Source organism: Dendronephthya gigantea, unplaced genomic scaffold, assembly GCF_004324835.1.
Source record: "Dendronephthya gigantea isolate DGI-Jeju-01 unplaced genomic scaffold, DenGig_1.0 000116F, whole genome shotgun sequence".
In the NCBI taxonomy this organism is placed as follows: Eukaryota; Metazoa; Cnidaria; class Anthozoa; order Malacalcyonacea; family Nephtheidae; genus Dendronephthya; species Dendronephthya gigantea.
The window spans coordinates 25,836-38,499 of record NW_021163126.1 but is presented as its reverse complement, the minus strand read 5'-3'; positions in this window follow the sequence as shown (position 1 = coordinate 38,499).

Genomic DNA, 12,664 nt, shown 5'->3' with positions numbered 1-12,664 from the left:
TTAAGTGTTCAGAACGAATTCAGCAGTTTCCACATCAATCAGGTTTTAACAAATTGTGAATACCTGTTCACAACTGATTATATCACACATTATGTTGAGATCTGGCATAAGGTCTATGCTCATGACATTTTAGTAATCTTAAATAAAGTTTTTAATTATATAAAGATCGAGGATATGTCATCACTTATTGTGCTAAAGTTGGATGAATCAATGGAAACTAGTTTCCATGATGAATGGTTTAGCATGAATGACTCTGTTAATGACAACTATTCATGTTGGGATTCCGACTTGCTACAATCCTTTGACTCAGTAACTGATTGTTCTTACAATTTGACTGAATATGAGGAAACAAGTATGGATACTTCAGAACAGTCCTCATTTTGTTAAAGTTGTATATAAATAGTGTTTATATATATTTATTTTATTTTGTATAAAATACATAAAATATATATACATATATATATTTATTTTATTTTGTATAAAATACATAAAATATATATAGATTATATAATATATATATATATATATAATATATATATATATATTAATATATATATATATATATATATATATATATATATATGAAAATACTGAAATTGCAGCCATGAGTAATCATTATATATAAGAGAAAAGGTTGACACTGGCTATAGAAACGTAAAACAATGTTTATTAAAAAAGTTAAAAGGCATTTCGGTCGAAAATCTTTAATGTTTTTCATTATGTTACAGGCCATCGCAATGTTCACACATGGAACATTTGTGAATTACATTAACGTGCCTTTCTTTTCTTAACTGTGTCATCTTTGAGCTGGTTTATCCAGTCATAAAAGTGCTGAAAATTGAAATCAGGAAGTATGCTTGGTTTGATATTTTTATACACAGCATATTTTCTTTTCGGTTGAGGAACCAGAGCTTTCAAATTCATGAGCTCCTCTACAATTTTGCTTTATTATTTGAATCTGACCTTTTGTAATGTCATCTAGATCTTTGTATAATCCCAGTGTAATCATCAAAATCTTCAAGGGCCCCAAATTTCAACACGGCGGCCGCGAAACAGCGACAGGAAGTCCGGGAGAAGGACCAGGAGGAAATTCTTTCTCCAGAAGAGTTCCAGGTTCTGACCAATGGGGATGTCTCAAGAGAGATCAAGGGGTTGTTTGCTGCTGCAAAAAGACCCAAGTGCCATCAGTCCAGCAAATTTTGCTAAGATGCGAGATTTCATCATGCTCCGGGTCATTATGGGAAGCGGACAAAGATACGGGGCACTCTCAAACCTTTCTGTGAAGGACTATATGCAGTCTGTGAAAATCAGCGAGGAAAAAGGTGGTGTCGCGACTGCCTATTGAAACTTGCGACTAATATTGACCACACCTTTTTACACATGCCTGCGAAGTTTGGGGCAATTTAGTTAAACTGGGAATATTTTCCAGATTTTTTTTCAGTATTATTATTTCAGGCATTATTTTTTAAAAATCTGTAAAATATTAGGGGATTAATATTTTTCCACAAACCTCGAATACACGAAAGCCAGGGTTTCAGTGTATTGCGGCGCAAAGTTTCACGTTGATACAACAACTCAAAAACCGTCCACGTAAGGAGATGCGGAAGCTTTGAAAAGGTCGAAACTCACATTCTTTCTCAAGATTTCCCAGAGTTCCTTTTGTTATTTTCTGCAAAGTTTCGACCAAAAACACCTTAAGAAGCGCTTAGGGGACATGTGCGAAAAATCCACTAAATGCCCAGACTCCTAATTGTTTTTTAGGAAGCAGGTCCAAAGGCGAAACACAAAAATTTGGAAAGGGCGGAGAATTAAAGGGCCCAGCAAGGCGAGATGCTTCTGACTCTTTTGTTAATTTTTGGTCAACCGCTTCTAGGTTGTCAAGAGCAGACCGTAAATTTTTTGCTTCAATTTTTTGCTTCTGTGCCAGGGAAACGAATGTGAAAACCCGAAGTAAATCCGGAAATTAGTGTATTAGCAAGACTTGGATTATAACCTTATAACAATATTTGTAAATTACGAAGTTTTATATATATATATATATATATTAATATATATTATATATATATATATTTGATGTCGCTATGGGTAGTTTCGATGGTGCCGAAGTCTGCGAGTTGATTGGATTGTTCATATTAAACACATTAGCATCACAATTTGGTAAAAATATGGTTGGTCTATATTGGGATGATGGCTTGATGTTGATCAAAGGAAAGAAGGGCAGATCAGCTGACGCGGCTAGAAAAGAATTTCACCGCATCTTTGAGCAGTTCGTGTTAAAAATCACCGTCGATATTTGCCATCAATCAGTCAACTTTCTTGATGTCACCTTAAACCTGAAAGATAATCAGTTCTCCCCTTACCGAAAACCTAATAATGACCCAGTTTACATCGACAGCAGGTCTAACCATCCACCATCCATAATCAGACAACTTCCCAAATCGATCAACAAACGTATATCCTCACTTTCGTCGAACAAAACCAGTTTTGATTTAGCTGCCCCGCTTTACGAAGATGCTCTAAAACACAGTCATTTCAACACCACCTTAAGTTACCAACAAGATGAAAACAACTACAACCCCAAGCGAAGAACGCGATCAAGAAACATAATCTGGTATAATCCACCTTATAGTAAGAATGTGAAAACGAATGTAGCACAAAGGTTCCTTCGCTTAATTGATAAGCATTTCCCAAAGTCATCGCCTCTCCATAAAATTTTCAACCGGAACACGGTCAAAGTGAGTTACTCTTGTATGAACAATGTTAAAACCTCAATCTCCAACCACAATCATAGAGTCCTTAAACATCAAAACAACTCCCAATGTTCTTTGAAATCATGCAACTGCAGAGTTAAGGAGGAATGCCCAATGAACGGTAATTGTCTCGTGAAAAGTATTGTGTACAAAGCGGAAGTTAGCTCGGATAATGGAGAAGTTGTCAAGCATTATATTGGTATGACATCAGGTAGCTTCAAACTCAGATACAGCAACCACTTAAAGTCTTTTAACCACGAACGCTACTCTGGAGAAACAGAGCTCTCAAAGTATGTTTGGGGGCTCAAGTCGCAAGATAAACCATTTGGGATAAAATGGTCAGTGATGAAGCAAGTTCCCGCCGCATGTCCAGAAATGAAAGTTTGCAATTTATGCACCGAGGAAAAAAGATTAATCATGCTATCAGACAAAAACAAATCGTTGAACAAAAGGACAGAACTGTTTAGTAAATGCCGGCATAGATATGGTTTTAAGGTTTGTAATGTTAAGCGCACGCAAACATGCACGTTAAAACTCTCGCGTAATCAATCAAAAACGCGTGTGCGTAAACCGTTGTAAATAGTTATCGCCTGAGGATCGTACTAAAACTAGTACGTGAAACACAGTGTAGCGATGAAATACAATTTTATGATTATATTTTGTTGATTTGTTTGTGTTTTTGCTCTACTATTTACTTGTATTGAGCACTCTGGTTTACTACGCACAAATCCAAGATTATTATATATATATATATATATATATATATATATATATAATTATATATATATATATATATTGTACTTTTGCTCTTCATTGAGCCATTTGTCACTTGTGGATATATATGTGTAAGGTGTATTTGTTTTTCTACACAAGCATGACCAACCGGGCAAGCAGAAAATTCTACTTGACCGCGGTGGGAATCGAACCCGCGACCTTCGCATTTCTAGAACGATGCTCTACCGTCTGAGCTACAAGGCGAAGTTGGGAACGACGGTGATTTTACTTAAGATGTTATTGACAATGCGGAGTTTCGTCCTTTTGCATGTCGTTATGCAGTTACTTCTGCAAATGTTGATCACTCTAAATATAAAACAATCAGCTTATAGCTAAAACTAAGATCAATATGTACCCTTAATATATCAACATTTGCAGAAGTAACTGCATAACGACATGCAAAAGGACGAAACTCCGCATTGTCAATAACATCTTAAGTAAAATCACCGGTAGAGCATCGTTCTAGAAATGCGAAGGTCGCGGGTTCGATTCCCACCGCGGTCAAGTAGAATTTTCTGCTTGCCCGGTTGGTCATGCTTGTGTAGAAAAACAAATACACCTTACACATATATATCCACAAGTGACAAATGGCTCAATGAAGAGCAAAAGTACAATATATATATATATATATATTATATATATATAATATATTATATATATATATATATATATATATATAATAATCTTGGATTTGTGCGTAGTAAACCAGAGTGCTCAATACAAGTAAATAGTAGAGCAAAAACACAAACAAATCAACAAAATATAATCATAAAATTGTATTTCATCGCTACACTGTGTTTCACATACTAGTTTTAGTACGATCCTCAGGCGATAACTATTTACAACGGTTTACGCACACGCGTTTTTGATTGATTACGCGAGAGTTTTAACGTGCATGTTTGCGTGCGCTTAACATTACAAACCTTAAAACCATATCTATGCCGGCATTTACTAAACAGTTCTGTCCTTTTGTTCAACGATTTGTTTTTGTCTGATAGCATGATTAATCTTTTTTCCTCGGTGCATAAATTGCAAACTTTCATTTCTGGACATGCGGCGGGAACTTGCTTCATCACTGACCATTTTATCCCAATGGTTTTATCTTGCGACTTGAGCCCCCAAACATACTTCGAGAGCTCTGTTTCTCCAGAGTAGCGTTCGTGGTTAAAAGACTTTAAGTGGTTGCTGTATCTGAGTTTGAAGCTACCTGATGTCATACCAATATAATGCTTGACAACTTCTCCATTATCCGAGCTAACTTCCGCTTTGTACACAATACTTTTCACGAGACAATTACCGTTCATTGGGCATTCCTCCTTAACTCTGCAGTTGCATGATTTCAAAGAACATTGGGAGTTGTTTTGATGTTTAAGGACTCTATGATTGTGGTTGGAGATTGAGGTTTTAACATTGTTCATACAAGAGTAACTCACTTTGACCGTGTTCCGGTTGAAAATTTTATGGAGAGGCGATGACTTTGGGAAATGCTTATCAATTAAGCGAAGGAACCTTTGTGCTACATTCGTTTTCACATTCTTACTATAAGGTGGATTATACCAGATTATGTTTCTTGATCGCGTTCTTCGCTTGGGGTTGTAGTTGTTTTCATCTTGTTGGTAACTTAAGGTGGTGTTGAAATGACTGTGTTTTAGAGCATCTTCGTAAAGCGGGGCAGCTAAATCAAAACTGGTTTTGTTCGACGAAAGTGAGGATATACGTTTGTTGATCGATTTGGGAAGTTGTCTGATTATGGATGGTGGATGGTTAGACCTGCTGTCGATGTAAACTGGGTCATTATTAGGTTTTCGGTAAGGGGAGAACTGATTATCTTTCAGGTTTAAGGTGACATCAAGAAAGTTGACTGATTGATGGCAAATATCAATGGTGATTTTTAACCCGAACTGCTCAAAGATGCGGTGAAGTTCTTTTCTAGCCGCGTCAGCTGATCTGCCCTTCTTTCCTTTGATCAACATCAAGCCATCATCCCGATATAGACCAACCATATTTTTACCAAATTGTGATGCTAATGTGTTTAATATGAACAATCCAATCAACTCGCAGACTTCGGCACCATCGAAACTACCCATAGCGACATCAAATATATATATATATATAATATATATATATATAATATTATATATATATAATATATAATATATATATATATAATATATATATATATATATATATATATATATATATATATTCATTACATTTTACTTGTTTGAAGGATGGCCCCAGGATGGCCCCGGTGTACAATTTATATTGCCCGATATTGATCCAGCAATAGAGCAACCAAGTCGTCAATGTGTGAACCAACTGTTTCGGGCCTTAAGGAGGACAAATTGTTCAATATCTGGGGCACACCGAGAAACTATGCTTAAATCAAATTTGCAGATCTCCTCCACTGTTCAACCCCCTATACAGTGTAGAGAAATGCTCACTGTGCCCTTCAGTTTAAAGGTTGGGCACATGTGAATATCCCATTTACGTTTTAGGTCGCGCTGTAGGCGACAAGAAAATGAGTGTCCCAGGACCAAAACTTTTGGGGGTACCATTGTGTATTCCTAGCTACTATGTATATGTATATCAATATATAATTATATATAGAAAAACGAGTAGAACACTTCTGTAAATACCTTTCAACTTTAAAGGAGCTCTGTGTTTTGCGATGTCGCACTTAAACTGGCCGTTTGTGTTTTGGGTATTCGGTCTTTGTTAGTTTTCGATTTCCTGCTGGCCATTGACCACCTTTCCCATCTTGCGTGCCATCCATTACCTGTCGGTCTTTTAGATAGGAACCAAGCCCATCATTTAAGATTTTTAATTATCGTCGGCAAGGCGTATCCTCTTGGGGGTACACCTTGCCTTAGTAGTCTATTTATAAAATCACATTACATAAATTTCTTATTTTCTTCGTAAATATTTTGTTTGATATCATTCGATGACCTGCTTAAGTTTGAGTGATTGTTCCCATGGGCCTCGTTTCTTAAATATTACTGTGCTCTAAAACTGTGAGCAAAGCACTTTAGTTCAACCTGTGTTTGCATTGCCACAGCGCTATTGTAATCAGTTTCATTAGTAATACCAACTTACATTTTCTTTTTTAATATAGCTAATGAAATGTTGGGGTGTTAGACTTCCATGACTACACACCCGATCAGAGCATTGTATACAGTAAATTACTATATATTATAAATTCATTATATCCAGTAAGTTACTGGGAATTGTTAAGCTATTGTAGGTACAATTTGATACATGTGTACACCACAGGTGTACACACCACAGTACACTTGTATATCCATTATTGCGTACACTGTTATTTTCAAGGTGTTATTTTAATACCATATGAAAGGGTTTTTAAGGGTATTAAAAATTTTAAAACTACTTTAACCTCAATATTGGGGTTAAAAAACACCTCGTTGGGATTAAATTAACACTATTTGAGGGATTAAATCTTGGGTGCGCGAATTCGAATAGTGACTTAGCGAAATGGGATTAAAATAACACCTTCTGAGGGGTTAAATTACATGACGTGTCAAAATGATCCTGCCATTGAACTGTAAACAAACTGAATAGGGATGTTTGTTAGGAGTTATCTCTGAGTTGTATAGAGTTCACTGGATCCTGCTGGTTCAGTAATATAGTTGAGAACAGTTGAGAAGGCATTTTTATCTTTTTGTATATAATATAAAAGTACAGAATGAATCAAGAAAGAATCGAAGCAAAGAATTTGAAGGTCTGTGTATACTAGTAAACTAGATAGATATCTTCTTGATTATGAACTGGATAATATTGATGGCGTATAATATTTTTATAGGAATATTCACTTTTAAACCACTCTCTATTAAACACGTGTCAAATACCTTCTAGCTTGGGAAAACAAAGTCCCATAAACCTCTTTAATAGTGATTTAAGTATGAAACACCTTGTATACTAGTTCCAATATAACCAAGGAGCAGCGTGGCAGCGTCTTCGAACAACTTAGCATGAAATGTGGTATAACAACTGCCTAAATAAACAAAACACTTCTCGACGTTTCGATCTGAGGGCCTTTGTCAGGAGAGTATACTGCATGTATATCACATACAGCTCGCCTTCTAGGTGTTTAACATACTGTATACTTGCTCCAACCCACACATTTACTCCTTGGGGCTAGTTGCTCAAAGCTGTGTTATATTTTAAAAACTGGGTTAATATTAATTAATCTAAAATTCACAGCAAACTGAGCTTTTATGTGTGTGTATATTGAAGTATTTCTTCAGAGATCTTGCCTGCATTGCCTGCATGAGTTTACTTAACAGAAGTTTTAAATGAACAGATATGCAGAAATACACAAACTAAAACAGCAGTTTGAAAACTTCTAGAAACTTCTAGAAACCTCTCTTAGAACAATTGGTACATTAGTATATTAAACAACTGCGAAGTGGGCCAAACAAAATCTTATAATGAAGGAACAATCAATGATGAACCAATGAATAACAAACACTGATGATCCTTTCATATAAGATATGAGAGTGCTCAATACTGAAAAATTAGCAGAGCAATTGTTTACATATCTATGTCTGTATTTTACAAAAATACCCTGAGTGACTTAACATTAGTAGCATGGCCAGCCCAACCATTTAGTCATGCAACAGTCAACAATTGCATATTAAATGTTGCATACTAGAACAGCCAGTAGTGAACAGTAGTGAACAATTAAGCACATTTCAGTAGTGAACAATTAAGCACATTTAGGCTTGATGCAGCCTTATTGGATGCATTAAGCTGAAGAGCTTACTCACTGATTAGTAAAAATGTCTGATGCTGACAAGTAAAGTGATAATAGGACACACTAGGCCTGATTTTAGCTTAATGGGCAATAACTGGGGAGGTTGTCAAATTTTATGTTAGTGGTGAAAGCTTTACAGGTTATTGGTTTAAAGTGTTTAAAGCTCCAAAGCTATTTAAAGCTCCAAAGCTTCCTCGTTGAACAGTGAAATTGTCTGACATTTGTCAAAAAGAAAAATAAGTAAGGAGTGCATTACAACTTAGTAGGCTAAACTCCTGCTAACGTTTTTTCACTTGACAGTTACTGTATTGTACATATCTACATTGTTATTTACATATTTTCATTGTTATTTACATATCTTCATTGTTATTTACATATTTACATTGTTATTTACATATCTACATTGTTATTTACATATTTACATTGTTATTTACATATCTTCATTGTTATTTACATATTTACATTATTATTTACATATCTACATTGTTATTTACATATCTACATTGTTATCTACATTTTTACATAGTTGTTATCTTCATCTAACTGTTGGTGCCAAGCTCATATCCGGTACACACATACCAGGCGCCAACCCGGCGACCATATGGCCAGCAGAGATGTTTTGGGATGTAGCATGTGAAGTCCTTGTGTTGTCGAATTTCAATCTCAATGTTATCATCTGGAATGTTGACCTCATAACACTGGAGATGGCTTTCAAAGTTGACAGTGATCAGTGGCTGCACAAGAAACTGGATTGCTGCAAGGTTTTTGGCAACAACTAATATCTCCTGGATTTTCCAAAATTTTGGCAAATTGTCGTTATCATAACCAATATGTATGATGGCATTTCTTTTGTACTTGGTACAATTTGAATATGTTAATCAAGATAACATTAATGATGCAACAATTGTGAAGCCTTTTGTCTTGAACGATTCCGCAAATCCTAATATGAACAATGGGCCGGAATCTGTTAACGATCTCACTAATCAAGAACCCATTGTCATTGATGATGCATGCGAAAATACCAATGATAGCCTTGTTGTCGTGAAATTAAATGAGGATGAACAGTTAAAACCTAATAATGATACAACAAGTGCTGAGCTGACTTCATCGCAAGAATGTAAATTAACTTACGCAAACACTGTAAAGTCATCTCATGCATATGATACGAGTAATAAACCTAAGGTAAACTTGCAGAAATCACTTAGCAGAAACAAGGTGTCTTCTAGCGAGTCCGATGGTTTTATCGGCGTAGAGCGAAAGCGAAGAAAAATAAAGAAATTTTTTCTATCTGGCATCACCCAAGACGTGAATGAAAATCAGATTTTATCTTACCTAAAGAAGAAAAATATAGTCCCAACATATATCTCCATTTTCCCTAGTCAGCGCAGTGGAACCCTTTCATCGAAGATCCATGTCCCCCTGGCTGCTAGTTCACTCGTGCAGGAAGATAATTTCTGGCCAAAATTTTTTACTTGTAAGCCTTGGCGCCCAAAGGAGGAGCATCTTGCGAAGCGTGAAATAAATTTAACCCATAAGAGAATTTTATCAACGTACATGTAATGGCTCACACAATTCAAGTCAGAATATCTTCTCGCGCTCATGGCCACAGACCTAGGCAAAATGCGCGGAACACAGCTAACCGGCATCGCAACCTTAAGTACGTAAATATTGCAAAGTGTGAACCTAGCAAACCACAGCAAATCCCACAATGCTTAGTACTGAATACACGATCAATTGTAAAACCAGACGCTCATCCAGCCTTGTACGCAGACATTAAAAGCAATAACATTGATATTGGTTTTGTATCTGAAACTTGGCTAAATTTGTCTGTATGCAATTCTCTTATATGTCCCTCTGGGTATTCAATCTTAAGAAAAGACCGAACTAATCGTCGTGGTGGTGGCGTGGCAATTATATGCCGAAACGATTGGAAGATGGAGCCGCTACCAAATCTGACAAATAGCTTTGGCCTATGGGCCAAAATTACAACTGAAAACTCAATTTTTCATGTGGCCTCTATATACCATCCTCCCGATCATACATACAACTCTGATGATCTTGTTGAATTCTTGACTGACTCATGCGAACAGCTATTATCATCATTGCCTAACATTAAAATCATAATTGCAGGCGATTTGAACAAACTGAATATTTGTTCATTATTAAACCAACAATCTCTGTTCCAAATAGTTAAAAAACCTACTAGAGGAGATAACATTCTAGATCTATTTATCACGAACATTCCACACTATTGGAAAAAAGTAAAAGTTGTAAAAAGCTTAGTAAGATCGGACCACAAAATGATTATAGCATACCCTCTAGATGTTGTAAAAGCAAAAAGAAAAGACTCATATATTAGAGATGTAAGGCAGTGTTAGCCTTACGGCCACAGGTTCTTTAAATATCGTTGCACACACCAGTATTACACACGATTCTACTCCAATTCTTTACTTTTATTATCTCAACAATATGTTAGTGATCTACACTCCTATAGTATCTGACTTCGACTCTCTTCTCACACACACGTGTGTATGTTATCTCACACCTGTCCGTTCGGTTACAGTTTCACCGAGTCTGGCTAATTAATGCGGCTTACATATTTCCCCCCCAAAATAAGTGTCGTCCCGTAACACTTGGGGATTTGTTTTTTGTTTTTTTTCTTATAAACTCTAAATATTGTACCATTGGTACGTTGTTCTTTCAGAGACATGTGTCTCTCATGATTCTATCACAGCACTATACAAAACTTTTTACAAGGATCCTAATTGACGATAATCTACTTTGTTAACTTCGTAGCCAAAATAATACGCTGCAGCTTGTATTACTGTGGAATAACTGTCTACTTATCTCACATGATAGCTTCTGGATACCGTGCATCCTAATAATATTGTAAAGGTTGAAAGCGTTTTTTTCTTTTAAATTAATTCAATAAAGCGAAACACTAATTAAGTTGAAAGTTAATAATGAGTTCTAGTACATTGGGTACGGGAAAACTGACGTGGGGTGTACTGGAAGTGGTTGGGAGGGGGTTCTGGAAAAAGCGGTGGAAAGGTGGAGGGTACAAATGTGGAAAAGGGAGGGTAGGAATCTGGTCGGAAGGGTGCTGAGATTGGGAGTACTCCCACTGGTTGGCCTGGATTGTAGTAGGTAAAGCATTCAGGTGGGCGCCGTGTTCGATGTGGTCTAGTGTTTTCAACCGCATTTGTTGGTTGGATTCTGGGATCAGGGTTTGGATCAATCTGTTCACCATTAGGATCTCTTGGTTCCTCGACCAAATCATTGGGTTGTGGTTGGGCTTGTTGAATTTCCTCTGGTAACGCAGGGTCGGCAGGAACAGTCTGGTCCGTAGGTGGGGGTTCAGGTATCGTCTCAGCTGGGGTAGGATCTTCGAACGAAGGTGGCTCATGATTTTCAGAGGTTGGAGGGCTGGCAACGATCTCTGGGCACTCTTCGTCACTGGACACTTCAGCACTTTGGGTCGACGTAGGTTTTGGTGGGTGTTGTCGTGTTTGTCGAGGTGTTCTTGCGAGTGATCGTTTTGCCTTCGGGTGTTCTTGTGTGTTACCTACGGGCAAGTAACTACAAGGGAGAAGTAGATTTCGGTGTAGAACTCTGCTCTTGCTGCCAGTCTTCTCTGACTTTACTTCGTAAACGGGGCTGTCCGGGCCCTTTCGCCGGACCACTAGGTGAATATCACCCTCCCAAAAGGACCTAAGCTTGCCCGGTCCACCGTGCTCACTCAGGTTACGTACCAAGACGCAATCTCCTGGTTCGAGCACCGAGCTACGAACCCATCTGTCGTAAGTTTTCTTTGCTTGAACCCCTTTTTCATTAATCTTGTTTTCGGCCAGTTGGTACGCTTCCTTCATTGCTGCTCGCCATTGTTTCACGTACTGTGGATACTCAGGTTTTGTTGCTGGTGTTTCGGTTGGAAAGATCAGGTCAATGGGAAGACGAGGGTGTCTTCCAAATAGCAAGAAAAACGGCGAGAATCCTGTCGTATCGTTGCGAGTGCAATTGTATGCATGCACCACTTTATTTACGTGATCTTTCCAGCGTGATTTCTCGGTCTCTGGAAGCGTCCGAAGCATGTCCAGCAGTGTTCTATTGAACCGTTCAACCTGTCCATTGCCTTGGGGATGATAAGGTGTTGTACGACAATGACCAACGCCACAAAGGTCTTCCAGCTTTTTAAGGAGGTGGTTCTCGAATTCTCCACCTTGATCATGGTGGATCTTGGCCGGAAAGCCAAAACGAAGGATGTAGTCGTTGTATAACTTCTCGGCCACGGTTTTCGCTGACTTGTTTCTGGTCGGGTAGGCTTGAGCATACCGGGTGAAGTGGTCGACGATTACCAGCATATACT